Source organism: Bufo gargarizans, chromosome 6 (assembly GCF_014858855.1).
Source record: "Bufo gargarizans isolate SCDJY-AF-19 chromosome 6, ASM1485885v1, whole genome shotgun sequence".
NCBI classification, from domain to species: domain Eukaryota; kingdom Metazoa; phylum Chordata; class Amphibia; order Anura; family Bufonidae; genus Bufo; species Bufo gargarizans.
In genome coordinates, this window is record NC_058085.1 from 259,987,684 (window position 1) to 260,008,257 (window position 20,574).

Sequence of the window (20,574 nt, forward strand, 5' to 3'; positions counted from 1 at the left end):
ATCTTGTTTTAGCTCTGCTTGCTGTGAAAAGGAGGCCTCTGAATGTAATGTGATGCTCACATAGCTGAGGAGTAGTCACTTTTACAGTAGGGATTACAGACTGAACTCATGACTGCTTTGCTAAGTATCCAATCTCAATTAGATTATAGAATTTTTTACATTGCCCTGAGCTTTGAAGAACAAATCTATGTTGTTTCCAACTTCGTTGCTCATGTTTATGTCTATCATCATAGGGTTTGTGATACAGAAGACCCCACTGCACTGTACACAGTCCAAGAAGGAACAGCGTCCTTTGAAATATCCCCAATAGCATCAATTATAAACCATACTGGGTGATGTACACTAGATAAGATACCGGATACCGGATGGACTATACATCACAATCTGTTGGGGTGATGTTGCAGGATGAAAGCTTCATCCTTAGACCTTCATAGCTCAGTGATGTGCGGAGGAGTTTTGCACCTCTATACTTGTAATCGGATGCTACTTATTTCTGCAGAAATCGTCAAGGGGAAGAATATGAAACCACTAAACATTGAGGTTTACTGTAAACAGTGTGACCTAAATTAAGGTTCGTATCACTGCAAACAGCATTAAGATGGCCTGAGACAGGATCCAAGGAGTTAACTGAGAGGAGGTTACTACTGCGATCTCCTGGTAGACATGGACCAGAAGGTCTCTTTTGCTGACCACTCTGCAACATTATATACAATGCACCAGAGCTGTAATAGTTGTCACCACAATATTCTGTAAACTTCCTGAGACTGCACCACAAGCTACTAGTCATTATCTAAAAATCTGTTTTTGTGACATACTGTATGGGCACTAACATGTCAAGACTGTGCACTGGTGAATGGATATTAGTTTACAGTCTGTGCTGTTCTTTAAGATTTTCTGTTCTATTTCAGTGCCAGATCAGCGCCTGACGAACCCCATTTTACCGACCAAAACAGCAAAGCATGCTGCTCTATTGTGTTCAGCTTTTCTGGTGCAAACCTCTAACAGAACCTCCATCGCAGTTGTGAGACAGGTCTTATACAATTTGTAGTTCAATTCTTCACCATTTCCAAAGTATGCATGCTGTGGGCAGCACGGTGGCTCAGTGGTTAGCACTGGGGTCCTAGGTTTAAATCTGACCAAGGGCAACATCTGCATGGAGTTTGCATGTTCTACCCGTGTGTGTTTGTGTGGGTTTCCTTTGGGTGCCCCGCTCCTCTCCCATACTCCAAAAAAATACTGATAGGGAACTTAGATTGTGAGCACCACTGGGCGACAGTGAGTGATGATGTCTGTACAGCACTGCAGAATATGTCGGCACTATACACAGTGGATATAAAAAGTCTAGACACCTCTGTTAAAATGTCGGGTTTCTGTGATGTAAAAAAATAAGACAAAGATAAATCATTTCAGAACTTTTTCCATCTTTAATGTGACCTATAAACTGTACCACTCAATTGAAAAACAAACTGAAATCTTTTAGGTGGAGGGAAGAAAACAAAAAAAACAAAAATAATGTGGTTGAGGGATGTAGCTGTGTTCAGAATTAGGCAATCACATTCAAAACCATGTTAAATAGGAGTCAGCATACACCTGCCATAATTTAAAGTGCCTCTGATTAACCCCAAATAAAGTTCAGCTGTTCTAGTTGGTCTTTCCTGAAATTTTCTTAGTCGCATCCCACAGCAAAAGCCATGGTCCACAGAGAGCTTCCAAAGCATCAGAGGGATCTCATTGTTAAAAGGTATCAGTCAGGAGAAGGGTACAAAAGAATTTCCAAGGCATTAGATATACCATGGAACACAGTGAAGACAGTCATCATCAAGTGGAGAAAATATAGCACAACAGTGACATTAACAAGATCTGGACGTCCCTCCAAAATTGATGAAAAGATGAGAAGAAAACTGGTCTGGGAGGCTACCAAGAGGCCTACAGCAACATTAAAGGAGCTGCAGGTATATGTGGCACGTACTGGCTGTGTGGTACATGTGACAACAATCTCCCATATTCTTCATATTTCTGGGCTATGGGCTAGAGTGGCAAGACGACAGCCTTTTCCTACGAAGAAGCCAGGCTACATTTTGCAAAAACACATCTGAAGTCTCCCAAAAGCATGTGGGAAAAGGTGTTATGGTCTGATAAAACCAAGATTGAACTTTTTGGCCATAATTCCAAAAGATATGTTTGACGCAAAAACAACACTGCACGTACCCACAGTGAAGCATGGTGGTGGCAGCATCATGCCAAGGGGCTGTTTCTCTTCAGCTGGAACTGGGGCCTTAGTTAAGCTAGAGGGAATTATGAACAGTTCCAAATACCAGTCAATATTGGCACAAAACCTTCAGGCTTCTGCTAGAAAGCTGAACATGAAGAAGAACTTCATCTTTCAGCATGACAACGACCCAAAGCATACATCCAAATCAACAAAGGAATGGCTTCACCAGAAGAAGATTAAAGTTTTGGAATGGCCCAGCCAGAAAATCTGTGGTGTGATCTGAAGAGGGCTGTGCACAGGAAATGCCCTCGCAATCTGACAGATTTGGAGTGTTTTTGCCAAGAAGAGTGGGCAAATCTTGCCAAGTCAAAATGTGCCATGCTGATAGACTTCTACCCCAAAAGACTGAGTGCTGCAATAAAATCGAAAGGTGCTTTAACAAAGTATTAGTTTAAGGGTGTGCACACTTATGCAACCATATTATTTTATTTTTATGTTTTTTCTTCCCTCCACCTAAAAGATTTCAGTTTGTTTTTCAATTGAGTTGTACAGTTTATAGGTCACATTAAAGGTGGAAAAAGTTCTGAAATTATTTATCTCTGTCTCATTTTTTTACAGCACAGAAACCTGACATTTTAAAAGGGGTGTGTAGACTTATTATATCCACTGTAAGTAAGTAAAGTAAATAATTGCTGTCAGTGAATGCGAACACGCCTGTTTACATTCAGAGGCAGTAAACCTGTACATTACTAGTCCAACTCTTAGATGAGAAGGGTATATGCCTGTATCCAGTTTAGACAACCCTCTGTGATCTACAAAGGCTTGACTGATACACTGTAGCAAACAGCCAGTGTGTGCAACTGCTGCATATGTATTTGGCCCACAGAGCATTGCCTAGACTGGATACAATATCTGGCAATGTTGCAGTAGGAAGCACCTCTCTATCTTTTACTCCATTGGTACTGTATGACCATGTCAGGACCTGTAATACTGCTGGGTTATCTTCTAGTGAGATAGCGGAATAATGTTAGGGTGCCTTCACATGCAGCAGATTTTGTAGCAGAAATTTCTCAACTTAAAATCAGTTCCATCCACATGAATAGGTTTGTAGAAATCAATGTACTTGTTGCCAAAAACACCCCATTCGGATGAACAGAACTGATTTTCAGTCTAAAAAAATTCTGCGACGAGACCCTAAAACTGATGCAATACTGATAATATACTGATATAATATGGATGATACAGATCACATACGAATGCATCCATATTTTGAACTTTCTGCATAGACTTCATCTGCAAGAAACTAATAAAAGTAGTGCATACTGTACACACATCTTGTATATGCCCAATGTCAACAGACTCAGATTAAAGGGGTTGTGCACCTATGGGGGGTTTTGGCAACCCCTGCTCCTTTTCAGACCTGCAAAGGGAAGCATGCTTACCTACTTCCTGGCGCTGGCTCCTTCACTTCATGGCCTCAGATGCTCCACTGGGCTCCCTAGATGTAAAATTCCTGTTTGATGCTGCTGCAGCCAACTGGTGGCTGCGGCAGTGTCAAACAGGAAGTTTACATCCAGGGAGTCCAGCAGAGCATCTAAGGTCATAGAGTGAAGGAGATGGGAGATAGCGCCAGGAAGCAGGTAAGTATGCTTCCCTTCGCAGGTCTTCCCAAGAGAGAGGTTTGCCAAAATCAGCCCCAAAAGGTGTACAATCCATTTAATCCATATCAGACATAAAAAAACTGACATAAAACTTAGAAAAATATACTGTATGCTTGTGTGAAAGTGGCCTAAATGACTAGATAGGCTCCTGAGAATCTACAACTACTACAACACCATGATGGAAACCCAACAGACCCCGTTATAGTCAAAGTGGTCCATCAGACACTGTTGCTGTCCACAGGGCAGGCGTCACAGGGTAGATGAAAAAAAGTAAGAGCATAAGGATTGATTCACATATATCCGCTCTGTAGCGTGTTCTGTCTATTCTATTTGGCAACATCTATAACATCTATACATGCAGCTTCATTGCCGCGTGTTTGTTGTGCAAAATGCCACAAGGGGGCCCACTGAGGTTTTATCACCCAAGGGCCCACATGAACCTGGAGCCGGCCCTGGCTGTCTATCATATGATGGATTTGGCACTTCCATCATATTTGTTGAGGTCGTTTGAACTACAGAAATGATTATGAGGTACAGCATAAAGATCACACCTTTAGGGCTCATGCACATGACCATTCTTGTTTTGCAGTCCGTTTTTCACTGATACGTTCTTCCGTATCTGAGTTGTTTTTTCTCTGATTTAAGTCCTCTTCCGTTATTCCACAAAACATATCCGTATGGATTCCGTATGCAATCCGTTTTTTGCGGATCGGAAACGGAAACAGTAACTTATTAATCACCAAACACATGAGCATTATGGGCTGGGCATAGCATTTCTACAGTATGGATCTGTAACATCCCAGAGTTGTGTTACCAAACTCGTTTACCCCGCTACAGCATGTTAAGTGTATGTGTATTGTCATTCTGTATAATCTATTGTCATTATATGCATTTTCTAGGCCTCTTACATATATTTTCTGTAGTTTTCCATGTACACCGGCAGGAGGCAGCAATGTGTGACCAGGAACCTAGTGTCAGTTTAGTGTTTCTAAACTGGAATAGTTCATTCCAGTTTAGCTCCCCCTCTGTGAGCAGAAGTGGGCCGGTCCCATGTCCTGTCTCATGGGGAGGAGAGGAAGTTCAGTTAGTGTACCAGCCACCCCAGCTAGGGGAAGGTTGTGCTAGTAGGAGCTCTCAGTTCTAGGGATCCCAAACCAGGATCTTGCCTCAGTTGAGGCCAAAGATCAACATTCCCAGCCTGAGCCATCAGCCTCAGCTGGTTGACAAGCAAGCAGCCACCTCCAGTCCTCCAGGAAGAGCCATTCCCTGTGAGCTAACTGTGAGTACATATCCAGAGACCAGGAGAAGCCAAATTCCTCCTCATCTAGTCAGGCCCACACCAAGCAGAAGATAGACAGAGCAGAAGATAGATTCCTGCCATATTCTACAGGCATATTATAGAAGCAGAAGAGATATTGATCCCTGCCATACATTGCCAAATACCTGCTGGGACCTAAAAGACTAATGCTGTATCTCGTATGGATTTATGCTGCCTTCAGTAAAGACAAGTTGAATTATACTTCAAGTCTGGATCTCATTCATTCCTCAATTACTCCTACTAGCAACACTCAATTTATTGCAAGTGAGCCAGGATCCAGGAGTCCAGCCGTACCAAGGTAGGAGACACCGTTGACATTATACCTACTACTACACAGAGACATTACCCCACTCTGGCATTTCTCACCTGGTACGTGAGTTGCAACACCTTAAAGGGCCCTGAGACTATAACCTGCGCACCCTGCAATTGGTGTCACGAACAAAAACTATTAACTATACCTACACCTGACCCAGTCAGCGCTTATTATTGCGCCAGTGTGCATTAGTCCAATCCGGCTTTCTGCAGATCCGCAAAATATGGATGACATACGGATGTGTTCTGTGTACGTTTCGTATTTTTTGCGGACCCATTGACTTGAATGGGGCCTCGGACTATGATTTGCAGACAATAATAGGACATGCATTACTTTTTTGCAGAACAGAAATTCGGAAACAGAACAGAATGCACACGGAGTACCTTCTATTGTTTTTGCGGACCCATTGAAGTGAATGGTTCCGCATATGGTCCGCAAAAAAATTGAACGGAAGTGGAAAGAAAATACGTTTGTGTGCATGAGCCCTTATAAGAAGACCAGATCAAAGACTATAATCCAGGCAGCCCCGAGCCAGAGGAGACTTCATTTGTGAGCACATACTTGATGTGTGGGGACAAAACTAGTGTGTGGAATGGCCACTTTAAAACATTTGTATTACACTTCTATTATCACTGTAGGTTTCCCTCTGGATCCTGGCTTACAAATACTGATGAACAATACTGACCAAACACTGACCATGTGAAAGTGGCCCGAGCCGTAGTCCACCTGGTTATGAGAAGCCATACTGCTGAGTAAGGGGACTATTTCTCAAGAGATCAGAAGGAGCCCAGTGCCACATGTAATCGCACTGCGCCATGATTACATGTATCATTTCCTGCTCTGCATTTCCTATCAAGAAATGTGATAAGCAGAATAGCGGCCCACGCTAAAATAACCCTGCGCTTCCCACATCAGAGATGGGGAAAGTGAGATTTACTGTAAAAAAAAAAAAGGTGGATTTTCCCTCCTATGATCAAACTTCTACCCCTTGTGAGGGGGTGCAAAAGGTTAGTGGTTTGGTGACCAGAGGGATTTTTTTTTTATCATTACAATTACATCACATACCTCACTGTGCTCCCTTTAAGGTCTAGAATTTACAAATATTACGCTGTGTCAGACATTCACCAGGAGGGTCAAAATACAAGAATAGGATATCGCACCGTATAGAGCCAGCATAAATCAATTAGGGATCAGCAGTCTTAAATCTCCCACCTACCGCTGGGATTGGACACAGAGTCAGAAACCTAACTGGCTTAGCTTCCAGTCACACTGATCAGTCAACCAGCCCGAACAGTCAGCATGGCAACCCTCCCAGTATAGGTCTGCATAGGGACAGGGGCGTAGCTATAGGGGGTGAGGAGGTAGCAGTGGCTACCGGGCCCAGGAGCCTGAGGGGGCCCAAAGACCCTTGTGCTGCATAAGAAGACACACAAAGCACTGAGGGAAGGGGGGCCCAAGCCTAACTCTTGCACCAGGGCCCATGAGCCTTTAGCTACGCCCCTGCATAGGGATTTAGCTAGGTGAACTGCTCACAGTATGGCATCTGCTGGAGGCATCTCTTTAATGTGTATGTCATGTGTATACCTTAAACACTGGGACAAAAACTTGACTTGGACGAAGTCTTACTGTAAACTTTCACAATAGTAGGGGTGTAATAAAGCAGGAAAGGAGCGCCTCATCGAACAGTATATATGCAGTGGAGAAAAGTAGGATGATACCAGAGAGCACTAGCTTGCCTTACATGCTCACCTTGCTTAGCTGTGCTGAAAGGCACAACTCTTAGGGTCTATTCACACGTCCGCAAAATGGGTCCGCATCCGTTACGCAATTTTGTGGAACGGGTGCAGACCCATTAATTTTCAATGAGGCCGGAATATGCTGTCCTATTTTTGTCCACAATTACGGACAAGATTAGGCATTTTCTATTATAGTGCCGGCGATGTGTGGTCCGCAAATTGCGAAATGCACATTGCCGGTGTTCGTGTTTTGCGGATCCACAAAACACTTACGGACGTGTGAATGGACCCTAAGTCGGGCTTGTCATTAGGTAGTGGGTACACTGTAATTTAGGAACTGGCTGAAAACAACCTCCAGGGGGAAAAGATCTCTCAGAGAAAACTCCAATTAGTTGAAAAACAGACTTGTGTTATTTTGTATAGCTGTAATATGTTTCGCGATACATAATCTCCCCTTCATCACCACAATATATATGTGTCTATGGAGAAAAAAAATAGGTCATTTTTCAACTGATTGGAGTTTCCTGAGATTCCTCTGGATGACAGAGCAGCCAGGCTTCTGATCCTGAGTGACCACAATAGTAGGGGTGACCGTGGTCAGACACATCACATTGCATGATTTCTTGTGAATGGCATAAGAAAAGGTGTGAAGCAATCGGCACAGTACTGCAGAGTCAGTCACAGGAGACAAGTATTTCCCCACAGGGGAATACCAGCCACAATGTGTGATTCATACTGTAATTGTCCTAGAAATGTACTATCCACATATGAGACCCGGTGATGGATCACAGTAAGCCCCGTGATGCTGAACATGCAGGACAACATAACCGAAGGAAATGATCCAAAATATCTTACACCAAGGTTAAGTCCATACAGAACACATGGCCACAGTAGGAGACCTGAATTCTGGACAGGTTTCAAATGAGCAACCATGTTGTCTAGCAGATACAGAATAATCATAGTACAATAAAAAGTTATGGTGCTTTGAATATACTTTGTGTATCAAGAAACCAGTTTTAAGATCTCTGCTGTCAAGGAAGATGGTGATCAAGCTTTTAAAGCCTTTCACCCAGACTTCCCGCCCATTTCTCTGGACCTGTGGAAGGAAGCATGCTTACTTGCTTCCTACTGCCAGGTTCGGGTGACTTCTTTCCCCTGCTGCTGCACTCTGGTTCCGCTCATTAACATCTGGTTTGACCAGGGTCATGTGTGCCAGGGAAGTCAATGACTGGCCACAGTGGTGACGTGGTCGTCACATTGATGGGTCCCCAATGCATCACATCAATAGCTCAATTTAATAAGTTTAAGAAATTGAAGCCACTGCATGCCGCCGCAGTTTTTTATGTCCCGGCCTCATCACTGCCACCCCGTGGCCTCAGACTACTTCTGTTCAGTCTAGACACCATGCCTGAGTTCATTCACAAATTACCTACCTATTACCTGTGCCCAGGCAGTCTAAGTTACCTGTATTTGAGTAACATGGGCAAATGTCTCAGTGGGCAGGCTGGGTTTTATATTCCCACAATTTGTATTAAATATGAAGGAATACATTCTAATAAATATCAGTTATTACATTACTTTGATGAGTCCCCCGAAATATCTGTTCACCAAGAGAGCTGATGATCTTAAAAAGTGGTGATAAAGACTTGGCAGCCAAAATCAGGAGTGGATCATGAAAGGATAGAAAGTGTAAACCACAGATAGGACTTCACTTTTTTGAATTCACTGCTTGTTTTAGCTTCCAAAACTGCATCAAGAAACCTGACCGTGTGGCCGCACACTAACCTTTTCAGCCACTATATTGCCACCCAAAGCTGTTAAATCCTATCTCAGCCAGAAGTGGTCCCACCTGTCTTTAAAGTAAGGTCCCCTACACATTCACTGAGTGAGTTCTGCACATTTCTCAAGTGGAAAACAAGCAGAACTCTGTTCCCAGGTTAAAAGCTGGACGTCCACATGTGGGAAACAAGTCTGTTCCATTCTGCAATGCTTTGAGTCATTTACTGTAATTGAGTATTTGTTTCTCATGGTAAAAGAAAGCTGTAACAGCTGCAGAGGGGCTTGGCTGTGCGGCGTAGGGAATCCTATGTTCTGCTTGGCTTCACTCAATCTACGTATCCTGTTTTCAAGTGAAAGTGGCCAAAACAGGTAGCTGCTGCTGTATTATCAGCCCATGTAAGGTTCCCCTGGACAAACTGTCCACCCATCACTGATAGACAAACAGCCCGGACACACCTATACACTCTCAAAGGTGGGGAGGGTTGAGGAAAGGTGAGTTGGCCACCTCAAACAGATGAAATGTAATCTTGTTTTTAATGCCTTCCTGTTTTATGTCTGCGTCACAGTGGTGCATAAAGCAGGAAAAATCACTCTTCCTCGCCCATCTGCAAGTCCCCACTGAAGCCCAAGGTTGGACCAGGTGGTCCATCAGGTGAACCAGACAGGAAGCTTCTTAAATAGTTATCCACCCAATTTATAAATTCACTGATGCTGCAAAGTGCTGCTGTATAACAGAGTTGATGAGGAGTCCTAGGCTGGTTTCACATGAGTGAGTTTGATGCGTTGAACTTGCAGCGTGTGTCTGCGATAGCTCCTGTCCTGACCAACATAGCACCTACATTACACCATGTGTAGCCGTACCCGTAAACACTCACATGGTGCAGTCTTTGATTAAAAAAAACAACACTATTAAAGAGAATCTTTTGCCACATACCTCCATAGTAATCCAAATGACTTCATATGTGCACTTCCCTACTGATCAAAATGCAGCTTTCCCTATCCCGATCGGTGGCCCCATTCCAGAGAAATTTAGGCTTTTTATTCTAGAGCCAAGATGTTGTTCAACAGTGGAATAGATGATAAAGTTCATAAAGAATACAAATAGAACAAAATTAAGGTCCAGCTATACTGATATATATAGGAATTAACCATAGGTGTATAAGGTTAGCATCAATTATTACTCTCACAGTGCAAATCACCTGCTTGGTGACGCCCTCTTTGCACCAAAAGCTCTGCTCTGATTACATCGCGTTGACATCCGTTTCTTCTGGGTGTAGAGGCCCAACACTGGCACATGTGTAGTACAGACTCTTTATGCCGAGCAAACATCAGGCCTGTACTGCATGTGCGCCGATCCCCAAGGCGAATGCATAGTCGCAAGAATACAAGGCCAGGTGAGATTATGCTTGACCCCATCATTTAAAGCTGGGGCGCATGGCCAACAGTGATAAGTAATGGAGCTTTCGGTGCAACAGTGATGCCCTTATTGCACCAAGCAGATTATTTGCATATGATAAAAGCATCAATTTCTCTGGAATGGAGCCACTGATCGGGATGGGGAACACTGCATTTGAATCAGTAGGCAAGTGCACATCTGAAAAGTCATTTGGATTACTATGGAGGTATTCGGTGACAGATTTCCTTTAAAATGATACATTGGTACATGTTTTATATATGGCCACCATATACTTTGTTGTCAACAGCTTCCATAGCCTGAATCTCTCTAGTTCTACTACACATGCCAACCTGTCCCTGTAAAAATCATCATTACGAATGCATGTCAGGACACGAGGACTGTTCTTCTGAGAGGTTATTCCTGGCCTCCTGTCGGAGTACCTATTTATATATCAAACCCTCAGGCAAAACATAATATAAAGTGGCCACTCCTCAATAAAAAGCATACAGTGAGTGCCAGCAAGCGGCATGTTCCCTGTGCCGGCCGGGATCTAGCTGCAGGTTTAGACAGATCTACACATACTGTACAGGGGAGTACTCACAGTTCATCAGTAAATATTCTTCTATCCAATTTAGTCTCTATGGAGAGACTGGCGTTTACTACTGGGATGGAAGACGGTGGAATGGTTTAGTTTTATACAGAATTATTAAAGGGGGTAGCTGGTATGGATAATCCTGGACAGTAAGCAGAAATGCAGGGAGGTTAGATGAAGGCCCGGACACCGATATCAGCAGAGGAATCGGCCAACAATTCAACATGGCATATCCTCCAGGTTGAAAGCCACGTGGAACAAATTAATGGACAACCCAAAGGGTCCGCTTTATTAAAAGAAAAGCTGCTTTTGTTGCCTGTGTCAATGAATCACAGCATAGCTTTCATTTTTCAAAAGCACTTGTATGAAATGAAAGCGGATTACGTGCAGTTTTTCCTTGCGGATTCTCATCCGGAGAAAACACAGCTTACTACAGCACCAGCAAAGTCAATGAGATTTGACCAATCCCATGTACACGTTGCTTTTTTCTTCCTTGTGAAAATGAATCTGCCACACGGATTTTAAAATCTGCAGCATGTCAATTGTTTGTGCGGTTTGCTGCCTTCTGCAGAGTGATTTTCCCCATAGACTTCAATGTTTTTTTTTTACATAAACAGAGAATCCGCACCAAAATCCACACCAAAAACTGCATTAAAAAAACACAACAAAACTACTATAAATAGTGGATTATTGTGGATTTCTGGTGCGGTTTTGGTGCAGATTTTCAGTTTTTCCGGACAAGAGTCCACTTTAGACAGTTTCATAGATGTTTACTGTCCATAAGAATAGACTGCCCATGGCCCCTAGGATCTCCTCACACAGTTCTAGTCATTCAATTATCTTACAGTAAAAAAAACATTTACAAAGAAAACACCGTGGATGGTGCACCAGTGTGCAGGTGTCTACAATGAGTGGCTGTAAGAGTTAACTCCAGTGCGGACAGCAGAGCTACACTCCAACATAGCAGAGCAGATGAACTCCAGCATACTCTGTGAGCTTGTTAGCAGCTGTTTACAGAGGGAAACCCAGTTACTCAGTCTATAATCCATTCGTGCTTCATTTTTTCCACCCTTCACGGCCACTGACATGACTATCTTTAGGAGACCCAACATGTTTGGAAGGGAGAAGATGGAAAGAAGGCGTCCTTATGCCAGGTTGGCATTCCCTCTGGTGTGGAAAATAAGGAGGTTCTCCTGAGACCCCTTCTTCCACCCTCCCCCTGAAATGAAAGCCTCAGTCTTCCAGAGATCACAGAAGCCAAGTACAACAAACAAAAAGCGGCTTTCCCCAACCCTCCGGAGAAGCCCGTCTCACACTTTTCACAATGGTTTCCATAGAACTTGTTTTGCCATCATAACAGAAATCAGTATATCCAGGCACTGCAGAGCACACTGTTTTGTCAAGACAATCCGTTTCCTGGTTTGTCAGGGTGCCAGGGCATTTTTGTGTGGGTGCCACAGACGGGGGACTCCCTGGATACAGTTGCATCTGCCATAGCAAACGCTCATCACTGTCATATTTCATCTCCAGGAAGTGCCTCCGAGGACAAGGTGACAGGGATTTGTTTTGCATTTAATAATGTGTCTGTCCTATACTATTCTGCAGTACGGTAAGAGAACAGGCATGTAGGCGTATCAAAGACATACCGCCATAATGTGTGAAGGTGATGCAAACCACTGCACAAGCAGCAAGCCCTGGAATGCTCAATTTCAGCCTCTATAAGCAACTCTTTTACTAACAACTTTCATTATACTGCATACCCCAACACAGCAGGAACATATTTAAGGGACAGATTACATTTTGAATTCTATATTTGAGTTTGTATCTAGATATTATCTACATACTTTATGGAGTATGTGTTTTATCATTTAAAGGGGTTGTTAAATGACATACAGAGTAGAAGTATAAATCCACAGCACTCACTAGTGATGATTGAAGGGTTTTCCAGGAGTTCAATATCTTCAGGATAGGTCATCAATATCTCATCAGTGGGGGTCTGACTCCCATCAATCAGCTATCGCAAGAGGCTGCTGCAATCTCCTTACAGTTTGCTGCCCAGGCTCATTCACTTGAATGGGACAGACCTGCAAGTAGGCCATGTGGTCAATGAGTGTGACGTCACTGTTCTAGGAAGAGACTGTGGGTGCTCACCAGAGCGCTGTGGACCCTTCAACCTGCTGATTGGTAGGGATTCTGTAAGTCAGACCCCATTCTGATATTGATGATCTATTCTGAGCATAGGCCATCAATACTGAACTCCCAGAAAACCCCTTTAATTCAGTTCTCCGATGCAGGGAAAACTGGATTAGGGTGGGTTCACAATTGCGTTACGGAATTCCGTTATTGGTTCTGTTATAACAGAGTTATAACTGAATATAACAGAATGTTAGGGAATGCAAAATGGAAGCCTTTAAGAGGCATTCTGTTTAGCTCGGTTCTAATACACGTTGTAGGCAGATGGCAGGAATTGTATTGGACGGAGTGTTTATCTCGCCCAGAAAGTTAAGCTGGGTGAGATAATAAAAGCCGGATAGTGTTGTTTTGTTCAGGAGCATAAGCAGCACCATTGACGGACTTGACAAAAGGAACAAAGTCCGTAATGGTGTAATGGTCCCCAGAAGCCAAGAAAGCGTTTCTCTGTCTTAATTCGGCTCTATGTGAACAACTGGTGTTAGTGACTCCGGACTTCAGTAAGGAATTCTTGGTCCAGACGGACTCTTCTGATACAGGTCTGGGGGCAGTCCTATGGCAAATAGTAAAGAACACACAGTTTTGTATTTAAGCAGGAAGTTGACGCCGGCAGAAAAGAACTACGCAATTGTAGAACGTGAATGCTTAGCAGTGAGGTGGGTATTGGAATCCTTGAAGTACTACCTGCTAGGTAGAAGATTTAAACTGGTGTCAGACCATGCCCCACTAGTTTGGATGAATGCCAGGGTTACCAGGTGATTTTTCGCGCTACAGAATTATAATTTTTCCCTGGAACATAGATCAGGGAAATCACAAGGCAATGCAGACACGTTGTCAAGAGTGATGGCTCAAAATGCCCAGACCTCCGGTCTAGAGAAGGGGGGGGGGGTGTAGGCAGATGGCAGGAATTGTATTGGACGGAGTGTATATCTCGCCTAGAAAGTTAAGCTGGGTGAGATATTAAAAGCCGGATAGTGTTGTTTTGTTGAGGAGCCTAGTTTCTGAACTGTTGATAAATGATAAAGTCTGGGCCGGCTTTGTTGGAGTGGTGAAGAGGTGGTGTTGGGCCTCACCACTCCCACTCCACTACAGAGAGTGTGGGAAACTCAGCCTGTTCAGCTGAGGAAAAAGCTGTCTCATTAGAGGTGTTTAAAAGCCTGAGTAAATCAGTAGGGTTTGCTGGGAGAAGAGCCTAGCTGACAGACACAGGCAGTCTGCTAACAGGACATCCATGGGAGCGGGAGGCAGGAGTGCTCAGTTACTACAGGAGCCGAGCCAGGTGAACGCTGTTTGGTGCTGTTTCTGTTTTTTTGTCTAGCTCGTGTGGAGCTGAAATAAACTTTTACGTTACTTTACTGGGACTGTTGCGTCTGTGTCACCGCCACGCGGCTCTAGCACGCTTCCAAACCTCACAATGTCTATGATGACACATAATGGTTCCGTTTGGTTCCGTTATACATGATGGAAAAAATAGTCCTGTTGATAACTGTGTATAACGGACCCAAACAGAACTGTTATATATTCCTATTGAAAGGCTTCCATTTTGCATTCCATCCTAACATTTTGTTAGATTCTGTTATAATTGAATATATAACGGAAATCCGTAATGCAAATGTGAACCCGCCTTTAGTTCCAACCAATCAGATTCCATCTTCCATTTTTCTGAGTTCCTTTGGAAAATGAAAGTTGGAAGCCGATTGGTTTTCCTTTACACCAGTTTTGATAAACCTCCACTGAAGTTTGTGTGCATTTTGTGTACCAGTACCTACATGGTATATTTCTCTGTCCACTGAAAGACAGGATGCCAGAAACAATCCTATAGAAAAGCATGGGATCCGTTCTGGCACCAATGTCCCTTTTGTGTTTCTGTACCAAGCCAGAGGAAAACTAGAACAGGCAGACAAAAATATGGAAACCCAGTCTAAATCAGATATTTCATTTCTGCAGGGGTATTTTTTGCCGATCCACCTTTTACAGACCGCAAAATACATACAGTTGTATGATCACGTGGTGACGTTACCACGATCTCAGTTTTTTGACGGTCCGCAAATCGCAGATTCGCAAAACAGAGATACTGGCCAAGAGCCTGTTGCCTCCATTTTTCTTCTCCTTCAGAAATGTCCACAAAATGGACAAGAATAGGACATGTTCTATATTTTTTGCGTGGCCGTGGAAAGCACATATGGATGCAGACGGCACACAGTGTGCTGTCCGCATCTTTTGCGCCCCCACTGAAGTGAATGGGTCCACATCCAATCCACAAAAATGTGGATCGGATGCGGCCCAAAACGTGGAGCTGGCCTACACCGTCATATAATTTCCTTTGCACAGCCTTTTCCAGTCAGTCCTAGACATCCCTAACACATAATCTGACTTTATAAGAGGACATTCTGAACTGGATAATACTATGTCTCACAATTTTCAGCTGGTCTTCAGTTGTTCACATGATGTAATATCTTGGTGCTGGAAGCTTGGAAGGCTCTCGATTTCATAGGGTTTCTTCAATAAATAAATATAAGCCACGTTGCTATCTAAGAGAATCCAAGTACTATTACACTTCAATGCCTGAACCAGAACACAAGCCCACCAAGCTCTGCCGTGCCACAAACAAAGCAATCTAAACACAGGCAGGCGGTTTTATGTTTGGTTTAAAGAGGACCTTTCATGGGTCCAGACTTTCTAAACTAAGTATCAGGGTATGTAGGGAATACAGCGGGGATCTAACTGCACTTACTATTTTTTCTGGGCACCTCTCCGTTCGCCCTCTGTGGCTCCTGTTAAATTCTCCCGCCCTGTATGCTAATTTTCGCATCGGAACAGGGAGGAGGAGACTGCCCTGTTTCTAAATGGGCGTCTCCTTTTTCCTGGCTGTGAGCTGTCCAATCTCAGCAGAGAGCATCACAGCCAGGGAGAAGGGGAGGTTTTTTTTCTCCCTGGCTGTGACGCTCTCCGCTGCGATTGGACAGCTTACAGCCAGGGAGGAGGAGACGCCCATTGAGAAGCAGGGCAGTCTCCTCCTCCCTGGTCCGATGTGAAAATTAGCTTACAGGGCGGGATAATTTAACTGGGGCCACAGCAGGCGAACGGAGCGGCGCCCAGAAAAAATAGTAAATGCAGTTAGATCCCTGCACTATGCCTTACATATCCTGATACTTTAAAGGGACACTGACAGGGCCAATAAGCATATTGAGGTATATATATGGCAGTACAGGTCTTATAATGGGTATTACAATCATATAAGTATCCCCCCTGTCCACATTATACATACAGAAAACTGAAGTTTTATAACCTGCTCCAACGGTCTTCAATCTGCCCAAGGGGCGGCGTTTCACCTCTCTTGCGCCCAGCCAGCCTCCCCCAACTGCCGCTTTGAAGCGCCGCCCAGCTCATGAATATTCAGTTTGCTGGGCGGCTTCTGCGGTCCCCGCTCTGAAGCTCTGCGCTTAACAGTGCCCAGCGCATGCGCCGGATCTTGTGAAGTCCGGTACAGTAAGCGCCGCCCAGCTCATCAATATTCACTTCGCTGGGCGGCGCTTACTGTCCCCGACTTCACAAGATCCGGCGCATGCGCAGAGCACTGTTCAGCGCAGCGCTTCAGAGCGGGGACCGCAGAAGCCGCCCAGCAAACTGAATATTCATGAGCTGGGCGGCGCTTCAAAGCGGCAGTTGGGGGAGGCTGGCTGGGCGCAAGAGGGGTGAAACGCCGCCCCTTGGGCAGATTGAAGACCGTTGGAGCAGGTTATAAAACTTCAGTTTTCTGTATGTATAATGTGGACAGGGGGGATACTTATATGATTGTAATACCCATTATAAGACCTGTACTGCCATATATATACCTCAATATGCTTATTGGCCCTGTCAGTGTCCCTTTAAGCTTGAGAGAAACTTAAAGCCTATAGTTAGAGTTGAGCGAAACAAAGCATACGAAGTGCAATTCGATCCGAAGTTTAGGAAAAGTTCTTAGGAAAAACAGAATTTCCTCTCACTTCGTGGTAGCAAATCGATTTTTCCTAAAATGATGTCTGAAAAAAAATAAAAATTATACTCCCCTCATCCACTTGCTCACAGAAAGACCGTAAGCTTCATCTTGATTGAAAAAAAAACACCAAAAGATCTGCGATGATATCACCGTGCGTGGCCAACATGATCACGTGGTGACGTTACCACAATCGCCACAGGTCCTTTGGTGAGTTTTCTTCAATCAAGATGGGATCGGATGGCCTCTCCGTGAGCAAGTAGATGAGGTGAGTATATACTCAGATGCCGCAATCAGAGTTGAACGTGGCATCTAAGGGATTAAATGATGGGGGTGGCACGATCGCTGTTCCCCATCATTGCGCCTGCTCCATACAATCAAGTGATTTATGACAAAGTCATTCGTAAATAATCTAATTTCCTGAGGAAGGTCGGAGAAGCTGCCGAATCAAATTTTTCTAAACTTTGCTCATCACTACCTATTGTAATGTCACGTGAAATCTAAAAATTGACTGGACTATAAAGGCTCAAGCACACGACCATATGTATTTTGCGGTTCCCCCAAAAAATAGATCCACAAAAAGTATGGACGACATCTGTGTGCAGACAGCTGGCCCCTAATAGAACAGTCATATTATTTTCTGTAATGGGGACAATAATGGGACATGTTCTATTTTTTTGCGGAACGGACATACGGACCTAAAGAAATGGAATGCACACGGAGTAACTTCCGTTTTTTTTTTTTTGCAGACCCATTGAAATGAATGGTTCCGCATCCGGTCTGCAAAAAAACACGGAAAGGAAATACGTTTGTGTGCATGAGCCCTAAATAACCATATGTTCCATTCCTTCCAATGGCCCTGTCCAGCTGGTCTAGTAAGGAGAGACATGGGGTGCAGTTTGGTAAGGTCCTCATACTGAAGAACTGGTGGTGTCTAGAATACCCATAGGACTCCTCCACTAGTTCACTCTGTAGATTACTATTCTCGTGAACAAAATAAAGTTACTATTCAACATACATGCATACTTATTCTGTACTGCCCCCAGTTTTTACAATGCTAAGCAGCCCAGTGTGGGTGGGCCTACACTTCATGCTGACACGCTAGTTCTTGTTATGCATCAATCAATAGGGATCTCGCCTGATGGCGTACTAGTCCGCCATTGTACAGTTTGCATATTTTTGACTACTGCTTTACAATAAATTGTAACCCCAAATGTCACATATATCATAAATATCTATAGAAGTCCATGTGTGCCTCTCTTTCTAGAATGGCAGAAAATATTAGCTAGGGTACAGCACACTCTCCAGTGGTGGCACCGGCCTACCCCCGTGACTGAATTGCACCCAGTAACCACTAAATTTAGAATTTCATAGTAGACATTTTTTCTTAACCTCAATGAGCTTAACACTTTTCGTGCCATAGGAGAGTCACAAAAGGCCAAGCAAAACACTGCAGGCCCTACAGGAGGGTCCTCTAGTTTTTACTACCGAAACTATACTTTTCAAACTCAAATATACTGTATATATAGGCCATATGTGCAGCTGGGTCACTATGATCTGGCAAACCCTGTAATCTGTCTGTACAACAACTTCTCATGTAAACCACAAGCTCTGAGGGTATTAAAACATGTCAGAAGTGTGAAAAACGTTAAGGGTGTCAACCTGCCAAACTGTTACATTGGTAGGGAGCTGATATAATAAGACGGAAAGGAAAAGATGGTGTTAATTGTATTTTCTGGGTACAATTCTGCTTCATGAAAGAAAAAACACTGTTTAATACCATTCCTCACCTCATTAAATACAAGAAGACAGATGTGGACACGTGGCAGGGCTCTGTAATTACTAACACAACCCAAGTATTACAGAGGAAATAGCTTGTCGTATAAGCTTTAATATCGGGGAGCAAAATTAAAACAGGAAAGAGTGGAGATTGTTGGCCTCCACAAACTTTTCTGCCTACCACAGCTATCAAGTTTGCCAGAAATGTCATCTTGTAATAACATAATGGGGGTCATATACCATGCTTCTGTACGCCAGAAACTGGCATAAAAATTGCATTTTAAATGCGAGTGCAGCTAAATATAGGTGCAAGTGGCGTTTCTATGCCGCCATCGGCCCTGGCACATTCACTATCATTTACACCTGTTTATTCTTGTAAATGACCACTAAAATCTACTCCAGCTATGAGGCGTGTGTAACGCCGCTGAGTGGCATTACCACTCCTACACCCTGCTTCTATCTGTGAATACTAATATAATGTTATCTTATGCATTTATAATAATGTTATGTAACTGTTCATGTAATGTGTCTGGTTCACCAGCAGGTGGCAGCAACTATGGCAGAGCTACACTTAGAGAGAATAGAACTCACTATTCCATTCTCCCTTCCTTTCTTGATCAGAAGTGGGCCCATCCTGTTTGCTACCAGAAAGAAGGTAGGGAGTTCTGGTGTGTTCTGGTTGAGACTCCATGTTGGAGCAACCTATTCCCTGGCATAATCCAGAGTCAGACTATAGAGAGAAGTTGCAGCATCATGCAGAAGCAGAGATTCCATTTAAGTCTGTTAGTACAGCAGAGCCAAAGAGAAACCAATGTAGCAGGGTTGAGTTTGTTTGCCTGCCAGACTTAATGCTAAAGCCTGCTGGAAACAAGATAAAGTCTGTAAAGCGTTTGGAGAAAGGTTTATGCAAAGTAAAGCTGCCATTGAACTTCATCAAATATTTCTTCAAATCCCTCAATTGTTCACCCTATTTGTCTGCTTTTCCAGCGTATCCAGGTAGGAGCACCGTGACACGTGCACAAAACATTAAAGGCCATTATAGACCACCCTATATCTCTCGGCCATTCCTACACCTTGGTACCAACACCATTTCTTAAAGGGACTCCGTCCTGTTGTTGCTTCATTGCAACTGGCATCACAAAACACTTTTCTCATCTTAAAGAGACTCCTAGCGGACCACTATTGTTGCACGTGTACCTCATCGTAAATAAAGCACATCCTCAGACAGTGCAGGGTATATCAAAGACCCTCATAAGATGTCAGTCTTTGATAAATTATCCCCAGTGTATCTATGTAATAAAACATTCAACACAAAGGAACTTTATGTAATGAAGAACATCCTTATGTCCCTTCACTTTCGTTGCTGACTTAAGACACCCAACAGCTAAGGGGGAGTTCACATCACCGTTTCATGATCCGTCAGAAAAACAGAAAAAGAAAAAAAAAAAGGCATTTTGTAATAAAATGGATCCTGTGCATCAGTTATACACATTTGGCATCTGTTTGAGCCATTTCTGTCTGAGATACGTTTTAGTTTTTTTTTAGATGGGGAAAAAAAAGTACTACATAAGGGATTTTTTTCAGTCTAAAAAAACAGATCTCAGAAGGAAATGGCTCAAACG

General features: G+C 43.5%; 1 protein-coding gene across 8 annotated transcripts in view; it reads right to left on the reverse strand.

The window, feature by feature from the left end:
* Positions 1-20,574, reverse strand: part of NFATC2 (nuclear factor of activated T cells 2) — a 139,137-nt gene that overhangs the window by 13,425 nt on the left and 105,138 nt on the right. The window lies entirely within an intron of this gene.